Here is a 21266-nt window from a genome sequence, read left to right on the forward strand (position 1 = left end):
GGAGGGAGCCGTGGAAGAGAATAGTTAATCATTCAGTGCATTGTCAGTGTGGATGATTAGAAATAGCCTGTATATTCTAGCCTCTTCTGCTTCTGAAAGAGTTCTTCTCCCTCTGAGTAAATGAATTGAGGAGTGAAGATTTAGAAGCCCAGGTGTTATTTATTTATTTTTTAAAAATAAGTTTTTGTTATAAAAATAAATGAAATCTATATTTTATCATTTCAATTCAGGCCCTAAGCATGCACAGTAGTTACCTTTCATGAAATGTCCTTACAATAATGCTATTTCACTGGGCTTTGTAATGAAGCTTTGATTTGCATCACTATCCTGAGAACTTTCTGACAATGCTAAGGTAATATTATGAAGGCAGAAGGAAATGAAATGAAATGATGGTAATGCATGTCCATTGTGGAAAATGTTAAGTTGCCAAGGCAATGTCATATCGATAATATTTTCATAAATTAAATTAAGATACATATGGCAAATAAATATTGCATTTCTCTTTATTATCACTTCAAATACGTGAGGATAACTATTCGGATTAAAACCAGAAATTAGTCATAAAGCATCTCAGCCAAAATGAGAAATGTGCTATTCATCGTTCAACCTGATACACTCTCAAGATTCCTGTCACGTTTATATCTGGCTTTCAATCTCTCCCCCTCGGTATACTCTAGCAGCCTCTCTGCTATACTCCTCTGCTTCCTGAAGCAGAATTTCTGTGGAGAATTAGTGGGATGGTCAGTATAATTCTATTAAGCCTCATTTTCACAAGGCACAATGAACCTTCTGGTTTAAATTCTGTTCGTTTAATAGTGAAGTTGGTTTTACTCCTCCCTCCCTTCCTCTCTTCCTCCTTTCCTTCCTTTCTTTCTTTTTTTTTTGGGGGGGTGAGGAGTATTTATTTTCATATTGTTAATGGTATTATTGGTAAAATTGGCTGCTTAGAAAAATGTTACTATATTGGCTCACTAAAATTAAATTTTCAAAGATGAGAGCGAGCACCTTAGTTTTCTCAGTTTCCCTGTGAAATGGGAACAAATAATACTTACCTTACAGATCGTCGTGAATAACAAGTGTAATTCTGCATGGAAAGAGCCCAGCATAGTACCTAGTGCCAATAATGAAAATTAGGATTTAACTTGGACCTGAGGATATAGGTTCAAATTCTACACCTTTAATCCACTTGTTAAGAAATTAATAGGTAAGGTTGAAGTAATATGTGTTCATTGTAAGAGAATTTAAAAATATTGGTAAACAAAAGGAAGAAAATAGAAGTTACTGTAATCGCAACACCCACAAGTAATCATAAGCACAACATATTCATATTTTGGTATATAGAATTCTGTATACCATGTACTTTCCTGGTAAGATACTCCTCCACCCCAAGTAAATTTATTCTAAGATTCTTTCAATATCAATTTATATCTTCTAAAATTTTTTGGGAACAGCTGGCACAGAGTACTTCAGTCTTAGTCATATCACAGTATTAAATATTTAGATGGTACCAGTGTTATTTTATTTAAATTACAATGACTATCCCAAATGCCTCCATTTCCTTAAAAAGAAAAGTTACATCAAAGTAGAACTAATCACACAATTTAAAAATAAGACATCATATAAACCTGTTTAATTTGCTTTATATAAATTCACTCAGCAAAAATCTGTACCCTTACTGTATGTCAGGGACTGTCTTTTATTTCAAAGAATGTTTTTAAAGTTTATATTTTCTTTTCTGGTTTCCTATCTTATCATTATTAGTCATAATGTAATTTGAATAGTAATATTCATTTCTGAGACGTTGCTCATATACTTGATTCTTGATTGTAATAATACCTTTGCGACAGCTTACTTAGAAGCTGTGTCATCTTGGAAAAATCACTTAACCTCTCTGATACAAAACACTGTCATCTCTAAATCAGGGACTAACTTCTACATGCATCACAGAAATTCAGTGTGTGGTATATAATACTGCAACAAGAAATTCTAATTTATCTTCTGACTTATATCATTTCCAGCAAGTCTTAAATTGATTTGAGAAAGACATTTTTTGCCCCATGCGATACTTAAAGGATTGCTAGCTTTTGTATATCTCTTTTATCTCTCAGTTTATTTAGCGATGTGTAAAGCTGATTTCCATTTATTGTTCAGAATTGGAAAATGCAATCGTAGAGCAATCAAGTGGAAGACAAAAGGGAGGAAATGGGCTTTTCAAAAATATATCTCTAAAAATATTAATAATAAGTCAAAGTTCAGGGGAGTTGATAACAGAGAAAGGCACATTTCCTTAGTGTAAAGAAAAAAATAAAAAGCAAATTTGTTTTGAAGGTAAGGAGGGGAATTCATCACTTTTATCAAATACTCATATCAAAGGAAGCCTAGAAATTATTCTCCTTAGAAGAGCTGGTTTCCATGTGAATGGTCTACTCTCTTCAATAAAAAGTAAAAATAAAAGTAAATTTAAAAAAAGGACTCTTTGTGCCTCTAAAACAGTTGTAGCATTCCTTTATGCATTATTTAATAGTTAGCATATCAGAACACGTGGAACAAAATGAAAGATTTTACTTGACACTATGATATGCTCCCAAGTTTGAAGCCAGATCTCATCCCTTAAAAAATCTAGGATCATCAGTAGCATGAGAATGCACTACTGCATCTTCTACTTTTCTTTATTTTTTGTTGTTTGTTTATTTGTATGTTAACAAATAAATTACTGTGTTTCTTGGTAATACAAGTGCAAGATCAGTATATCTCTGTGGGTTTCTTTGGGGGAGTATACCTTTTATTATTTCTCAGTATCGTACTTTGTCATATTTAGTACTTTTAAGCTCATATTCACCTTCACTCATGTGAATATCATCATGTCTGCTTTCTTTTTGTTTGTGTTGTATCTCATAACTCAGTCCTTCTTATGTTATTTTTTTAAAAAAATCTTCCAGTAAAAATGTACAAAACTTATAAAGTCCAGCGTTGTCCTAAAAGTTAATGAAAAAGAGTAGCCCGGCCCTAATTTCTACTCTCTAGACACCTATTCACAATTCTTTTGGGAGTTTCTTCTAGTGCTGATCAATTTCTAAATAGAAAGCTTGTGCCCTTTTTGATACTAATTTTTCAATGTGGGACTTTATCTTTTGTGTTTCTATTTGTAGAAGATGGGGATTTAAACTCTTTTGTACCAACCACCCTCAACTCTCCCCCATCCCATTTTCCCAAAATTGTTAAAATAAAATTTGGGTTCAATCTGTACTTGTACTTATTTCCTCAGTGTATATGTGTGTGTAAATATGTGTATGTGTCTGTATATAGTAAAGAGCACGTTGTACATTATGATCACATTTCCTTCACTGGGCTATTTTCTAAAGTCAAGTAATACATATTAACATTAAAAAAACATTTTCACTAAAAATTTTCCAACAGAAATGTAAAATTGTCCAGAATATGTTCAAGCATGTCAGTCTATCAGTTGCGGGTTTTTTTGTTGAAGTCATTCCTTGTGTCCTCTTCCCTTAGTCTGTACTGGTTTCTCTCGAGTTCTATGCACACTGTAATGCGGATTCCCTTTACCTTGATTCTGGGTTGAATCCGCTCTTTATCAGGATTTCTTGTTCTTGGTTTATTCCCTCGTTTTTATAAAGCACACCTTTCAGTAACTTTCTAAGAAAGATTGCATGAGGGCAAACATTTTTTGAGATCTTATATTTCTTTAAGAAAGTAAAAAAAAATCCTTCATTCTACCATCACACTTGACTAAGTTTGGCTGCATATATAACTCTATTCTGGAAATCGTTTTAGTTCTGACTTTTGAAGCTATTGCTTTTCTATCTTCCAGCCTTCGATGTCACTTTAGAGAAGTACGGTACCATTCTCATTCTAGATCTTGTGCATTCATTTTCTTTTCCTCTGGAAACTTTTAGGATCTTCTTTTTACCTCTAGTGTTCTGGAAATTCAGTGATACGCATTACTAACTGTATGTATTTTTAGTGAGCTGGGCCCTCAGTAGGACGTTTTAATGTAAAAAGTCACATACCTTAATTCTGGAAACCTGTCTTGTATTATCTGTTTGATAACTAATGCCCCTTTATATTTTCTCTGTTTGTTTTTTTTTTTTTCTTTTTTCTGGGCTTCTATATTGGTTGTAGGTGAAAAATCTTGGATTGATTCTCCAACTTTTTATGTTTTCTCATTTTCCATTTCTGTGCCTCTCTGCACTATTTCTTGGGAGATTTCCTCACATTTGTCTTTCAACACTTTCATATTTAATTATTTTTTTATTTCCACCATTGCACTCTTAATTTCTAAGAGCTCTTTCTTGTTTTCTGAATGCTCCTTTTTATATAATGCTATTTTTATGTTATGAATGCAGTATCTTTTGTCTTCAATATCCAATATCTCACATTGTTACTTCTGAGTTCCTTCTGGTTGTTTTGGTCATTTGTTTTGGAGGTCTTCTTTCCAGTTTTCTGTTATTCTCAACTGTCTGTTTCCTTTTTAACAAGGATCCCCTAAAAAAGCCGATTGCAGGCTTTCGGTGTATAGATCCAAGGGTAGTGAGAGCATCTCCTAGGCTGGTAACAACCTTAAGCTGACTGGACAGATATCCTGCCTTTTCACTGAGGTTCCTGAATGTGTCTATCCGCAGGTCTTGTGTTAGTTATCAACAAATTACCCAAAAGTTAGCAGCTTAAAATAACAAACATTTATTAATTTGTACATATTCTCAGTATCAAGAATGCAGCAGCAACTTAGCGGGGTGATTCTGCTTCCGGGTCCCAAGAAGTTGTAGTCAAGCTGTCAGCTGGGACAGCAGTCATCTTAAGGCTTGACTAGGTCAGCGAATTCATTCTTAAGTGCCCTTACGTGATTGTTGGCCATGTTTCACCACTTGGGTGTATCCATAAGTTTGCTTAGTGCATGGCAGCCTAATTCCCCCAGAGTGAATGATTCAAAAGAGAAAGGACGTGAGCATGCATCCTACAGAGAAGTGCAGTGCTATCAGCTAATCTCAGAAATGACATACTGATACTTCTTCCATACTTGCCTCATCACATAGACTAATTCTGGAACAGTGAGGGAAAGGACTACAGGAGTGTGAATCCCGGAAGTGGGGATCGTCGGCCATCTTGGAGGCAGGCTACGATGAATCTCTTCTAGTAGGATGAGGGGTAGGGAGGGATAGTCTCTGGAGCATCCAGGATGATGGAGGAAAATGGCGCAGAACCTAACTGGGCATTTTCTAGGTTTTCTCTTAATCCTCCTGCCATCAGCCCCACCCTGACCTTTAGAGTTGCCTGGTTCCCTCAATTCTAGAGCTTTGCTAGGTTTCTGCAGCCTCAATGGGCTTCCCCACCCATGCGGTACTTGAGCTTCAGCTTTTTGCCATCTGGTAAGATAATTACTGTGTCTCCACTTGCCATCTTCCAACATTTTGTTGGTATCAGTCACCTGCTGTCATTCATTCTACCTCCAGTTTTCTTTGTGTTTGTGGCCTTACATTGTCTTTACTACTTCAGTGTCTTTGTGATAAGGTTTTAGGATGGATGCATTTCTATATTTAGCCTATCATTAGAATGTATTTTATTTTTTCTGCTTGTATAATTCTAATGTATACCTTGATAAACAGTGCTACCTACGCAGTTTACGTGTAGAGGAAGAATTCAAGATGCTAATAGACTAATCAGCTTATCTTGTACAAAGCTTTTGAAGTGAGAATAGAATGGATTTTGTTTTCCATTGACATCCTTGATTTTGAGCTGCTTTAGGATGTAGGTTTACAAGGAAATAAGGGTAGATGGAAATGATCAGTAGTATAATGTCTAGAAAATTAGCTTAGAAATCCAAGGATTTTGATTTACCTTAGATTGCTCTTTAAAGTGCCAATCACAACAAGCGCTTGATAGCTTAACACATGCCACTTCATTAAAGATAATGTTTTAACTGCACATGTAACGTAAGTATATCTGTATTTATCTTCAGTTTTCAGTGTTTAAGCCTGCCTGTTCCTTTTAGTGTTCGGATCATGCAAAGAAAGCTATAAACAAGTTGGAAATATTTATTACAATACCTCAAGGTGAAACCACTAAAGTCCTTACATGGGTAATTTATCATACTACTAGATAAGCAGACACATGAGGAACTGTCCTGAACTCCCCGATGAAAGTACTTCCAAAATATAGCATTTCTAAAATTAGTAACGTTTACTTGTCTAGCATAAACAGGAGAGTAAGATATATTTAAGGTTTTACATTTTTTGCTGATTGCCCTAAAATCTAGGTAGTATTTCTATATCTGACTTTTGTGCATATACTGTCCCTAGCCAGGCATGCTAGTCTGTCACTTCTTGATTCCAATGTAAGTTTAGAACCAAATGTGCTTTCCCTGGGGTAGGTGACAGCTTCCCATCCAAGACCTCCCCATGCAGGCACAAAGCTGTATCCCAAGTCGTATTGTCTGTACTTCAAATGCCAATTCTTATTTACTTTCTATGGCCTTCCTTTGTTCATCTGTCTTCTTCTAGTATTCATAATTTATAGCTGTAGTTTAATTATTCAAAATAGTTATCTTTATATGCTTGAAACTGTGTTTTTTTTTTTCCCCATGCACTGCCTTGTGTATAAATGTCATTATCCCCATTGAGATTGTTTCATTTTCAGGAAGAGGGAATATATTCTCTTGCTCCTTTGTGTATCCTGCGGTGTAGTGCAGGGTTTCTCAGCCTGGGCAAAATTGGTATTTTGTACTGGATGCTTCTTCATTGTGGAGAGGCTGTCCTGTGCACTGTGCGTTGTAGGTTGTTTCCCAGTATCCTTGGCCTCTGCCCACTAATCCCAGTGGCACCCCCCTTGCCTACCACCACATCAGTGATATCAGAAACATCTCTAGTCATTGTCAAATGTCCCCTGGAGGGTGGGCAATTCCACTGATAGTGTAGGACTTACCTTGGGAAAGGACCTGAGATCAGTTGCCTAATACTGGAGGTGGGGACAGGGTAGGTTGAGACTATCCAGAAATCGAATCTTGTTGTAAGACCCAGGAATGCATAGAAATTGATGGGGCAAAAGAAAAATGTTCCCAACTGCTTCTTCAGAGGTGATTGACAGTGCTGTGCACCAGCATCCGCAGGTCCATGGTCAGCATCAGAGGTTGGAAACCATCTTAAATGAGCAACTGCCGAGGTGCCACACAGGACCAAGGGGCAGAGTTCTCACTGGGGTGTGTAAAGAGATATGACCTGTACTGTCCATGGTTCTACAGTCGGTGGAAGTAAGCAGTGGAACAATTTAGTTTGGGAACCAAGGTGTCACCCTACTGCGAAATCTGTAGACAGAGGGCATCTCATCTGTCTTTTTATCTTTCCATCCTTGTCTCTGTGTCTCTAGATTCACTTTGTCAACAGCCCAGCTGCAGACGTAGCTGTCTAAATTGTCCTGCTAACCAACTTCACTCCTGAAATTTGGAGAATTCTCAGGCAGGGCATCCTATCTTCATATTTGCATGCTGCTACTTTAAATTAAAGTACAAGTTGAGCTGTACACTACATAAAACTAGCTTCATTTGCATGCTGTCACTAATATCAACAGACTCCTTATGTCCTTTTCAAGTAAGTCTGTAAAAGCCAGAAATTTCCTGACAGCTGGACTTCCACCACAGCTGTTTTAACCTCTCTGCAGGTGCAAGTAGATTTCTGTCATTCTGCATTTGTGATTCTAATGTCTGACTGTCACACATACACTTATTGAAGTCTGCAGGGTAGAGCTACCTTCTTATCTATAGTTCTCAGGTACAGAGCATGAAGGGATAGTTGCAATGAAGTGAGTGATATCTAATTCACAACTGGGATGCCCCAGTTTGCAGACTGAAGAGAAGGTGCCTAAGTAATGTTATTCATCAACATTTACTCGTAGGGTGGATAAATAGTTTTTCCTATAAGGATACTTAGCATATTTTAACCAAATGTGCCCACGCTTATCTTGGAATTAAAAACATCACTTATTCAGCCGGTATTTACTGAGCATCTCCTCTGTGCCAAGCGCCATGCTAGCTGTGGAGGATACAGCAGAAACCAGGGCAGACACAGGCCCTGCTCTCATACTGCTTATTGTCTAGTGACAGAGGCAGACATTTAACAAGTATGTAACTACAAACGCTAAGAAGCGCTACAAAGGCCAGAGTATTCAGGGAATGCACTTTAATTAGAGAGTCAGAGAATACCTTTGTAAAGAGCTAGAATTTAAGCTGAGTACGTTTTAGGCAGAAGGAATGTTCTGTCTCGGGGCCTTTATGTATTTACTGTAGGCTGCAGAGGTCGCGTTCTCTATGTCCCATGGACAGTTACTTGTGTACATTTTAGCACCTCACATGATACTGACATGTTTCCGTGTCTTTCTCCTCAGCAAGATGCAAACCGAGTTCCTGACAGAGATGGACTGTGTCTTACGCATTTTAGTATGACCCAGCCTCGACTTTCAGAACTCAATAATGTTGAATACTGAGTTGAAAAATATTGAGGAAGTGAAGGCATGGAATGAATGAATGAATGAATGAATGAACAGATTGGAGGTGCCGGAAAGGATGCTTTTGTTGTCTGCTTTGTCCTCTGCATCCAGAGTTTCTCATTCCGGCTATTGGCAACCTCTTATTACGTGGTGGGTTTCTTACCTAGTCTGGAACAATTGGCCCTGTTTGACTTGTGCGCCCAGAATAGCACTCAGTAAGCAAGCGGTACATGAATGAGAGGATGGGTTTATTCTCCTGATTGCGAGCCATATAAGCTAACCCTGCTTGCTGACTTCTGAAACCCATAGTCTTGCCTGTTTGCCCAACGCATTTTTATACTCTGAGCCCTCCACTTCCCACAATGACATTTAAGTTAATTTATCTGGAAATGAAAAATTGGATTTATCTCTAAAATATGTCTCAAAACCGTGTCTTTGCCTAAACCAAGCCACCACCATCTCTCCCTAGCACAACTATAATAATCTCCATTTTCCACAAAACAGCTTAAATTATAACTTAAAATATGAAATGTAAATATAAATGTAGAAGTTAAACTATTTTATAAGTCAGGTTATGGTACTGAGAACTGTAATGGCTGAGAACTGTTTTGGCCTATTCTGATAGAGAAGGAAATTCAAACCCTGCCGACCTACGAGACCTACCTGTATTGACCCCTGCCTACCTCTGTGGGCTCATTTGATGCCCTTTTCCCTCTTGTTCTTCATTCTACAGCCACACTGGCCTCCACATGTGTTGTACACGTATCCAAATCTCATTCTCCAGATGAGAATCTTGCCCAGAGCAGGCACTCAGCAACTATTGGAGACACGAATGGTTAATTTAGTGTCCTGATTTTCAGACACTATTTAACCTATGGAATTATTCTTTTCCAAGGAAATTTTATGTATAAGTCTAACATATAAAGGAAATGAAAGCAGTGTTGCTCTAATTCCCATGGGAACAAGGAGTCCAGGAACCACCTCTGGCTGCTATCACTTCTATGGGCTGTGGTTTGCAGGGTATTGATCTCGTCCCATGGTGCCTACTTGTCTTCTGGGTTTATTGTCTCTGGCTTCTCTGAGTTTGGATCATGGTTCTTTTACGTGTGTAGAATGTGTTTTTGTGTAGCTGAACTCCTGACTGTCTCTCTTCTTAACTTACCTTCTTACATGGCCAAACACTCTACTCTTGAAAACTTAAAACAGTTCAGGTGAGGAAATGAGATGAATGTATGAAAGTTAAAACATATATATGAGTAACTTCCAAATGGTTCCCATAAGCATCATAACAGTCCAGAAAAGCAAGAATTTACTGGGGATTAGAGAGGTAGAGGAATAACTCATGGAGTGGTGGGACTTAAGATGGGGATAAGAAAATAGTTAGGAATAGAAATAAATAATCCAGATGGTCTCCTGTACATTATAGTCTGAACAAAAGCTCAAAGGGGGTGAAAAAGTTGTGATAATTGAGGGAGAGTCAGCATCAACGTCACTTATATTATGAAATAGACTTGAAAGTCCAGACGTCCCCAGTTGAGTGTGGTTTCAGTTACGATTTTTCCACTTTACTATGGTGGGAAAATGATATGCATTCAGTAGAAATGTAGTTTGAATTTTGATCTTTTCTCAGGTTAGCGATATGCGGTATGATACTCTCTCATGATGTTGGGCAGTGCCCACAAGCTACAGTTGCCAGTCAGGCATGAGATCGTGAAGGTAAACAACTGATACGCTGCAGTGTACTGTGTTGCCAGTGGGTGTTTTTGGTTTGTTTTTGTTTTGTTTTGTTTTTTTGATACTATGTTCTGAGCATGTTTAAGGTAGGCTAGGCTAAGCTACGATGTTCAGTAGATTAGGTATATTAAATGTGTTTTTGACTTACGATGTTTTCAACTTACTGTAGGTTTATCAGGATGTAACTCCCCTCCTAGGTCAAGGAGCATAACTATTTGATATCACATTGTAAAAGCATTGGGTGCCACACTATGGAGCTAGATTCAAAGGTGTAAATGAATGAGGGCCATAAAGGTATGCAAGGCAGTTGAAGGAATAGTAACTTTACATCTAAATGCATTTAGGAAACACCGTGTTTTAGGCAATATTCTAAGCACTTGGTACGAATTCCTTATCTTCACAATTCTTACAGATAAATGCCATCATTATTTTCATTTACAGAGGTGGAACCTGAGGTATAAAAAAATTAAGCTACTTGCTCAAAGTTCCACAAATTTCATAAGTGTGGCAGGCAGGGTTTGAGTCTATGTCTGTTTGTTAACGTTCGTGATAAAAGAAACCAGAGTAGGAAAAACAACTGGGCATTATATTACGTAATCAAAGTCAAGGAATGAGGAGGATCTAAACCTGGATTTATTTCTTTTGGCTAATCACAAAACAATATACTCTCTGGAAATCCCTGCTCTAAAAATAATGAAACCTAGAGTGGTATCAGTGGAAATGGAAAAAGGATCTGTTCAGAAGACATTAACCTCATTGTGGCGTGAGTAAATGGGAAAGTCCTTGGATGACTGTAAAGTTCTATATAAATGGACCTCTGCTTTTAGGGTCCACATGTGCAATTTTATTAATTTTTTCACAGATGTGCAGGCTCTAAGAGCCAAAATTCATGAGAGATGGATTTGTGAATCTTACAACACTTGATCACTTCACTGCAGGGCAAATATCGGTCTGAAGAACTGGGGTTGTTAGCCTGCTCAGGGAAGTCTACTCAGGAGACCAAATCATAGGGCAGAAGGCTACTCAGTGCAATAAGAATTAAAACAAAGGGAATTGATTATTCATAAGGCATATTTCCACTAAGCACGGGCAGTCTGATGAATTAATGACCCTTCTCTACCTGAAGATTTTTCTATCTAAATACCCATGATTATGTGTCTAGAAGCAGAGCATCCTGTTCTCCTCAGAGCTGTGTAAATATTCTGTGAATTCTTCCTCTCCAACCCCTAAGCCCCATTTTCCAATAGAGGGAAGTTGTATCTGGAAATCATAGTGGTATGGTGGAAGGGGCACAGGCTCGGGAGTTAGACAGACCTGGGTTCTAACTCCAGCTCTGCCACATATGACCTTTGGGATGTTTGCCACATTACGTATCTTCTCTGGGTTCCACGTCTGTCAAACAGGGTAATCACATCTACCTTTGCAGTGTTCATCACTGGGACGGAAAGTGTGTAATAGAGTGCCTGCCCTACAGGTATGCAGTATAAGGTTATAAATGCTTACAGTAGCTGGGTCAGTTCAGTAGCACAGACAGAACGTTACACACCCTCTAACAAATGAAATATCATGGTTAGTGTTACCATAAATATTATGTCCTGCCAGGAAAAAATATTATTGAATAAACTAACATTTTCTCTTTTTTAATTTTGGTCGTATTCTAGTCCTTGCTTCTGAAGATACATCTTGGTTATCCTACCATCACTTTCTTGGTCAAGGACATTTTGGCTCATCTGAGTTGTTTTTTATGATTTACAGAGTGACCATTCCCTGACCTCAGATTCCAACATCATCTTACCAGTGCCTCATATGCACTCATTGTTTTCCTCGTAGGTGAACATCCGCCCTAGCCCGGATCGCTGTCTTGAATAATCCCTCATCGTCTTTGTCTGGCTTTGCTTACTGGTCTCACCAGGGACTCTCGTGCTTGCTTAACCCCTCCACCCTATCATAACCCTGTCAATGATTTGTTTAATTCACTCATTTCTTCTTTACCTCAATTGCCTAAATGAAGTGGTCCTAGACTCTACTGAATTATCCTACGTACGTACTCTGTAAATCCTGGCCATGTCACCAGGTGACTAGCAGAAAGAGGACCATTGATAGAAACAGTGAGGTCAAAGGGCGAGCTGACCAGCGGACAAAGATAAATGTAATTTATAATATAATTATTAATAGTTTAAGCAGAGGTGATATTTAGGTGGTTCGAGATAAGTGACCAGAAATCTAGTTCGGAAATCTGCTTTTTCTGTAATAATGGAAGATAAAGTTCATTCTTCGGGTATGAATCCTTTCGATGTTTAGCGGGCATATGCTGTGGCTAAGTACCATGGTAAACACTGGTAGTGCAAAAATGTGTGACTTGGAATCCTTTAAGGCATTTACTCTCTGTAGTAATAAACAGGTGTGATACATCTGTGTACATATATTTGCTTATCCGTAGCCTAATTGCTTCAATTTAATATCCAGAATATGAAATGTTATTAAGTCTGGAAAGGACAGAAGTTAAGAGGACCAGCATTCTGAAACTTACTAGCCCTATGACTAAATCACCTATGCTGAGCCCATTTTCTCATTTATAAACTAGAAGCAATGGAAAACATTAAGTGTTTTCAACTGATCTCGTGGAGCAGCAAATGGTTATGCAAAGATTCCAGAACATTTGACTTTACGTGCTTTTGCAAAGTATAATAAAAATAACATGGGTACTTATAAAAATGCACTAAATGCCTAGAATTTGCCTCATCAGGAGAACTGCATGGAAACACTAAGTTAGTAATTAAATATTACAAAGTTGGTCAAAAGGTTACCAATTTGACTGAGCTGTATAACTAAAACATGCACTTTCAGATTAATAAAATATTGCTTTTTGTCTGTTTTACTTATTGTGTTTCATGCAATATTTTGCTTAGGAAATAAATTCTCCTATTAAAGAAGTTTTTTTCCATCACTAGCCCACACCTGCAACACTCACCTCAGTTCTGAGAAGCTAGGACTTTTAGGAATCATATAATAAAAGTGATTTTCACCTAAAATCATCAGAATGGATGGTTCTTTTTTATTTAGTAGCTTACTGAGATGTAATTCATAACATACAACTCATCCATTTAAAGTGTACAATTCAGGAAGGGCCTGGTCTCCTGGCTGGGCTAGAACAGCCAAAGATGGCAGCTGGGGTGGGCTGCCAGCCATGCTGAGTGGTACATGCCACAGGTGGCCTCAGCGCTGTGGAGGACACACACGTCGCTGTCCGCAGTTGCCCATAGGTGCCTGCGTGGTGTCAGGATCATGGCTGTTGGCGGACAAGAGTGAGAGGACTGGAGCACTGACCTAGGCCTAGACCTGGCACTGCTAGAGTTCTTGGAGTGCCTCCTCTCCAAGAAGCCATTCAGGTATGAAGCATCCACAAATGAATTGAAATGAAGAGTTGGGAATAACCCATCCAATTATTGATGGGATTCCTAATATGATACCACAGGCAGCTAGGATGACACATCAAAATAACAAGACAATATGGAGCAGCAGTAGGTCATAATTAAAAACAACAACAGACCCAGCTAAATATTCTTAAACCATCTATCTTTTTAAAAGTCAACATGGCAGGTGATAAATGGGGAAGAATAATCTTTCTGTCTCTTCCTACATTGACTGTCCTTATTCCATTGGTCTCTGTAGCAGGACTGTTGTACTCTGTCTCTGTGAAAGAAAACTTCCCACAGGGCCACGCCTGGTCTGCTTTTACCCATTACCATACCAGTTTATGTGTTCTTCGAACTTTGGGATTGGGATGAACATTAAACTCTTCAGACATAATGCAACCAGAGCCACGATGGTGTATACATTAATGATATGTCTTGAGCATCTATCTCTGAAAGCTCAACTGCGTGGAAATACTAGACACCCACTTAATTTGCAGGAAGTATGCTTTGCCTTGCTTCTGTCAGAGGCTTAGGACTATGGGAGGCTGAGGTTGCAGAAGCTTCTCTTATTGTACTTTGTTTCTGCCCTTGTTTTCTGAAGGTTCAAATTTATCACTGCTGTTATCAGAAGAAACTAGTCAACAAAGTGTGTTGTTGGGAATTAACAACCCCAGCCATCATCTGGTGACTTTATTTCTTACCCCATTCATCTAAATGTTAATAATTTGAAATCTTATGTTTGTTTTAAAATCAAAGTCTTTGGTAATGTCACATGTTACTGATGACTGAAATAATTCCAAAGGAGCTGTGTTGGAGTGTTATAGAGAAATGCTTTTGAGATATAACTAGTGAGATATAAAACTGTACAATAAAATGGAAATTTCTTGGATTTGTAGAAAAGTGTACAATTCAGTGGTTTTTAGTGTAATCCCCCAAATCGCACAACTATCATCACAGCCAATTTTAGAATATTTTCACTATATCAAAATAAAACCCTGTACCCCTCAGCAGCACGTCCTAATCCCCACACTCCCCAGCCCAGCCTCCGGCTTAGGCAACCCTTATCTACTTTGTTTTTATAGATTTGGCTATTCTGGACATTTCATGTATTAATAAATGGACATATAGAGTAAGTGACTCTTGGTGACTTTTTTCACTGAGCATAATAGTTGTAGCAAGTATCAGTTCATCATTTATTTTTTAATAACATTCCAAATAATCCATTTGGTATTTATCCATTCACCAGTTTGTGGACATTTGGATTGTTCCACTCTTTGACTATTATGAATAGCACTGCTATAAACATTTGTGTACAAGTTTTTGTTTGGACACATGTTTTTATTTCTTTGGGATTTATACCTAGGAGTAGAATTGCTGGGTCACATGTTAACTCTGTAGTTAACCATCTAAGGTCCTATCATGTTCTTTTCCATAGCTGCCATACCACTTTGCATTTCCACTAGCAATGTACATACAGAGTTCTAGTTTCTCCGCATCATCACGAACACTTGGTATCGTCTGCCTTTTTGATGCTAGTCATCCCAATGGGAGTGAAGTGGTACCACATTATGGTTTTGATTTGCATTTCCTTGAAGTTAGAATTTTTCTTAATGTTTATTGGGGTAACAATGGTTAGTAAAGTTATATAGGTTTCAAGTGTACAATTCTGTAATATATCATTTATATATCACATTGTGTGTTCACCACCCAGAGTCAGTTCTCCTTCCATCACCATGTATTTGATCTTGTTTACCCTCATCTACCACCCCCCCTACCCCTTACCCTCTGGTAACCAGTAAACTATTGTCTGTGTGTATGAGTTTTTGTTTCTTTGTTTGTTTGTCTTGTTCCTTTGTTGCTTTCAGTTTTATATCCCACATATCAATGAAATCATATGGTTCTCAACTTTTTCTGTCTGACTTATTTTGCTTAGCATAATAATCACAAGCTCCATCCATGTTGTCACAAATGACACTATTTCATCTTTTAAACGACATACTTTTAAAGAATGACTGGGTCAAAGAGGAGCAATCAAAAGATATGTAGAAACAAATAAGAATGAAAATACATCCTACCAAAATTATCGGGTTGCAGCGAAAGCAGCAATAAGAGGGAAATTTATATCATTACAGGCCTATCTCAAGAAAGAAGAACAATCCCAGATAAACAACCTCATGTTATACCTTAAAGAACTAGAAAAAGAAGAACAAATGATACCCAAAGTCAGCAGAAGGAAGGAAATAATAAAAATCAGAGCAGAACTAAATGAAATAGAGAACAAAAAGACAATAGAAAAAATTAATGCAACAAAGAGCTTGTTCTTTGAAATGATTAATAAAATTGACAAACCCTTGCCTAGACTCACCAAGATAAAAAGAGAAAAGACACACATAACCAAAATCAAAAATCAAAGAGAGGAAGTTACCATGAATGCCACAGAAATACCAAGGACCATCCAAGAATACGATGAGGGACTATATACCACCAAATTCAATAACCTAGAAGAAATGGACAAGTGCTTAGAAATAGATAGAATGGCTCTTGAAAGACAAATGTCAGAGTGACAAAGACAAAAACAGCGAAAGCAGAGAAAGAAAAGGATATCAGGAGTGGGAATGTAGAAGTCAGAGTTGCTTAGAGAACTGGCCGAGAGATAGAGTGTGGTAGCAGGAGCCTATTTTTCATGGAGCCTATTTTTCTGGATTATGGCCATGCCACAGCCTCAATGGGGGTAAAGTTACAATCCTTCATGGAAAGACAGAATGTGTAGCTCATTGTCACACACTCAGTATTGCCATCATAACGCTGCTGCTTCAGTTTAATCAGAATGGTTGGGTCTGCTCAGTCCTCCTACCCACCCCCTTCCCAACTCTACATGCTGTGGCCATTTCCCCCACTCAGGCATTGACTTTGCATTTCCCTTCGCTTGGGATGACTTCCCCTATTTTCTCTATCTCTTCTAATCTCATTCTTAATACTGGGTGAAACCCAGCCTGCAAACTTTTCTTACAACATGGGCAGCATTGACAGCACTTAGAACGTTTGTACCACTCCGCTTCATACTTAGTGATAAAATCATCTTGCATCATTCGCTTTATTGTATGTGTGACTTCAAGAATCCCAGTGTGTTCCTTAAGGGGAAGGAATGGGATTATACTACTTGATATTGCCTATAAAACCAGAAACATAATAGGTGCTTAGTGCACATTCATTGAATTAAAATATTGTTCTTCTGTTTTCATTTAAACTCTTTGTAGAACTTTATAAATACAGACAGATTCTCACGGGCCTTAGGAAAAAAATATCCTTCTTATAAATTCATTAATAGCAAACAAGGAGAAGAGTATAAATTTTCAGATAAGATTGCAATTATAAGATTTCTTTAGGGAGCTGATAATTTATGAAGAATGTAGGGAATGCATCTATGCTTCTTATGTTCTATATATGAAATTATTTTTGAAACCTATGTCGGTGTGTTGTCAAAATCAGGTAAGTAATATTGACGTAAGGTGGCATTTCCCTCCAAATTTTAAAACCCTAGAGCCATGGGGGTGAGGCACTTCATTTAGGGATTCTATTGTTGAGTTGTCCTCAAGGTTAGTCTTTTGGAACATTGTACTCCACTTCTGTCCTTGAGCTCTCACTTCGAAATTAGAGATGGGCAAAGTCAAGCAAACAAGGCAAAGGTTAATACGGGCAGGCTAATAGGAAACAGATGGGAGTCGTCAGCTTGAAGCGAGGTCCCGCTTAGAGGCTTTCCCTTCAGAGACCAAGACTACCTGAACTGGAAATTTGACCAGGAAGGGACTCCATAAGTGACCTTGCCTCAGAGTGCCTCAGCTGAAAGGGTGACAGAGTTCAGTGAAAGGTGATGGGTGATAAAAAGGCAGAGAAATTACAATTACCTATGGGTTGCCTCAAAACTGCAAATTTCTGATATAACAAAGAAAGCAAATGTGAATGATTTCATGAATCCATGAAGATAGGTCTGCAACTGGAAAGGTATCCTGAAAAAGACTGACAGTAGGTCGATAGAAATGCATCCACACTGGCTGAATCCCAGTTTTAAAACTCTCCTGAGGGTTAGGAAACAGGTCATGAGTAGCTGGAATGTAGGATAAAATAATTATACTTTGTTATAAAACAGTAAAATTTATTGTAAATGGTAAGCAAATTATATATTGTAGATTTCCCTGATTCTGGGCAAACATTGTGGCCACAAGTTACTGTGCCTCACATTTTTGGGTTAACTCTTCAGCAGCTTCTTCGACTGCCTCTGGAAGTGGTCACTTTGGAAGGACTGACTACAAAGTGGAATCAAAATACATGAAATTGCTATGCAGCAAGTGGGAGGCAACATTTATTGAGCAACTGTTGTGTTGTAGGCATTTTGCTGGACACATACATTTACTCGCTCAGTCTCTTCAATGACCCTGTGCTTTTTCTTTTAATTCTAACTTTAAATATGAGGAAGCTGAGACTCGAAGAAGTTAAAGAACTTGACTTACTCAGACATCGAGTAAATGGTAGGAACGTGGGCAATTCGGGTCCTTTTGATTCTGTAGCAATGGAATGTGTTTTTCCTACACTTTACTATAGTTCAGGTGCATTGTTAGGATGTCAAATTCTTCATACCAATCAAATGTCTCTGGCTTTTAGTAAGAGAAAATAAAATAACACAGAAAATACATTACATGAGAAGTTACTTTTTTCAAATAAATTCAATTTATAATGTTCTGTTTTTAGAAATTACCTACTTTTTATTGTTTAGATTTAACAGTATAAATAGATAATGTTAAAGCTAATGATTATATTCAGTTACATTAGTTATATTTTAAGTGATATTAGTGTGTTACAAAAAGTGGATACGTATTATATAGCCTGTCTAATATTACCTGCTCATATTGCTTTCAATATATAATTCTATTACTTTATTAAATAACCATGCCAGTATCTTCTCAAACCAATCCATGTTTAAATACAATATTTATGACTGAATTCTAACAGAGATCAGAATTTGCCAGCCAGCATTGAATGAGAAAATGCCTTCATTAAAAATTTCCTACAAATGATCTTTAGAAATGTGTTTTAAATTTCATTCTAGTGAAACCAACTTAGAGTAAATCTTAATGGGCTAGAACGAAATAGATTTGGGATTGATTTTTCCCCATAAAATATGCAAAGACCTATTTTTAAATAGATTTTTTTCCTCTACGAGATTGCTCCTTTTCTCTGTTTAACAATGAATTTGTCTAAAACATTTCTCTTTTTTTCAGATTTTACTTAGTTTACAGTAGAATTGATGCCTTACAATTGCCAAGGTGGATGGAAAAATACAGAGAAAGTTTAGATTCTAGACCATGTTAACTTTAAGCCAGTGCTTTGTCCATAGCTGTTCTCAAAAATTATGTGCAAGTTTTACTACGTTTAAAACTGTTTGAGGCTCAGTTCATTAGAATATTGTCATTTGTGAAGTGATCCAACCATGCTCAATTGTAACAAGCTAGAACACTCTTGTGTTCTCCCTTTTTACTTCCCACGTCCACCAGTCAGACTGTATACACCAGACAACATCTCTACAAGGCATCCCTCTCCAGTTTTCTCTTCTGCTTGCTTCTTGTTAGTTACAAAGATACATACTGTGCCAGGCACTAAGCTGGTTTCAACAGCTATTTATTTAGATTGTGTGAACTGGAGCTGAACTTGAACCCAATTAATAGCAACTGAACTTGAACAAACTGATACGAAATCATTACAGGCTCAGTTCCCTGGTCCATTATCCCTGAAGAGATCATCCGACAGCACTGCAGGTGCCTTTTCTATGCTAAACCTTGGTGCAGTGCCCAATCAGAAAGTGTCGGGGGGATTAGAAGTTCGGTTGCATCGGAGTTAGCTCATTACCACATTTGTGATAGCTTTCACAGTGAGGAGAGGTGGTGATCCCACTGGGCGGGATTGCAGAGAAGGCTTTGTTTCTGACACCATCTGGCACATGGTTGGCACTCATTAACACAGCACAATGTCGATTAAAATAATAATTGTCCATGGCAGCAATGCTGCTTAGACAGGTCCCCACCTTCGGCCTTCCCGCAAAGGAAGTGGTAGAAGGGGAAAGCTGAGGAGTTGCCTCTGGTATCTACTGTCACTGGGTTTTTCATCTTTCTTGCTGCCTACCCCTTGCCCCAAATCATCTATTTTTATTTTCATGTATTTATTTTTAGCAGCAATGTTTTTTGTTGTTGTTGTTTATTATTACTATTTTTTGGACTGGGATTACAATGAGCCTGATCCTGCTCTCATTTCCCGAGGACCCTCATTATGGTACTCCAACTGTACGGCTAGATGCCCTGTGCTGGACTGCAGCCAGGACAATTTTGAGAAAAGGCAAAATTCTATGCAGTGATATTTCTTCCACAACTTTAATTAAATATAATATAGGGTTTACAGCTTTCCCACTTTAAAAGATTCACTAGTGGATTCAACCATCGAGGTGCTTAGTAAGACTGCACTGTCCTTAAGAAAACAAATATAGATTGACATTAGCATATCCGGGACTTTGGCAGCACCTGCTTTGATTTGTGCACAGGAGTCTCCTTGGAAGGCTGCACTGGGCATGGGGACAGAGGTGCAGGTTTTCCAAGACAATGCTGGAGTTTGAATCTGACTTTGACTATATGCTAGGTAGATGTGTGGCTAGGAGCAAATCACTTCATGTTCTCTTGGTCTCCACTTCCGTAGCTATGTAATGGGGTAATAGTCATCCTCAAGCGTTACAATTGCTGTGAAGATTAGCAAGCACACAAAACACCTAGAATTGTGCCTGGCACTTGAGGAGCTCTTGATGAGGTTAGCTATGATCTTGTATGTATCACCATCATTTTCTGCAGGGGTTCAGGCTTCCCTGAGAATGTACTTCATCTCTATTTAATTTTCCCCCAATGATAGGACTTTACTAGCTGTGGTAATGGAGGTGGTGGTTAAGGGGTCATTTATCCTGCTATGTGGATCAACTCTTTCTGATAAGACTCTGTGATTTAATTCCTTGTCATGCTGGACCAAGGTGAGAGGAAACGATTTGGTATGGGTAATTTCCCTATAGACATGTAATACATTCACACCATGATAGTTAATGAAGCATATCATCTGTTTCTAGAGCAGATTACACATATCTCATACTACAGAAATTGTGTATTTCAGTGCTGTAGGTCGGTGTTATCGCTCACGATCACGTGGTTTTCTCTAGGTGTGGATCCAGGCACACCATATCCTCCAGCAACCTAATGATTTGTGTCCTGTGATGCTAAATGGAACCAGGGTTTTTTATTTTGTTTGCCATTTGACCTGTGGGAAAAGCCTTCAAGACACTGGCTTTCTACAGGAGTGTTAAAATATCGTTCATTCCACCAAGAGAAGATGACAGACATTTTAGATTCAGGAGAAAGATGAAATGCATGAAGTTTAACCAGCAGCACAGAAAAGGGCTGCATCTTTCTTTGTATTGTTGCTGTTTATCTTCTTCCCAGCAGTGGGATGTTGAGCTTCCCCAGGCTGTGATTCAGGTATTAATGCGGAGTTGAGGTCGGGCAGGAGTGTGTTCAGCCTGTGACACTTAGATAGCAAAGG

General features: G+C 38.1%; 1 protein-coding gene and 1 pseudogene across 1 annotated transcript in view; both read left to right on the plus strand.

Moving 5' to 3' along the window:
* PARD3B (par-3 family cell polarity regulator beta) overlaps positions 1 to 21266 on the plus strand; it is a 946787-nt gene that overhangs the window by 402582 nt on the left and 522939 nt on the right. The window lies entirely within an intron of this gene.
* Positions 13821 to 14176, plus strand: LOC109445083 (phosphatidylinositol N-acetylglucosaminyltransferase subunit Y; annotated as a pseudogene).

The sequence above is a fragment of the Rhinolophus sinicus genome, linkage group LG01, assembly GCF_036562045.2.
Source record: "Rhinolophus sinicus isolate RSC01 linkage group LG01, ASM3656204v1, whole genome shotgun sequence".
Classification (NCBI taxonomy): domain Eukaryota; kingdom Metazoa; phylum Chordata; class Mammalia; order Chiroptera; family Rhinolophidae; genus Rhinolophus; species Rhinolophus sinicus.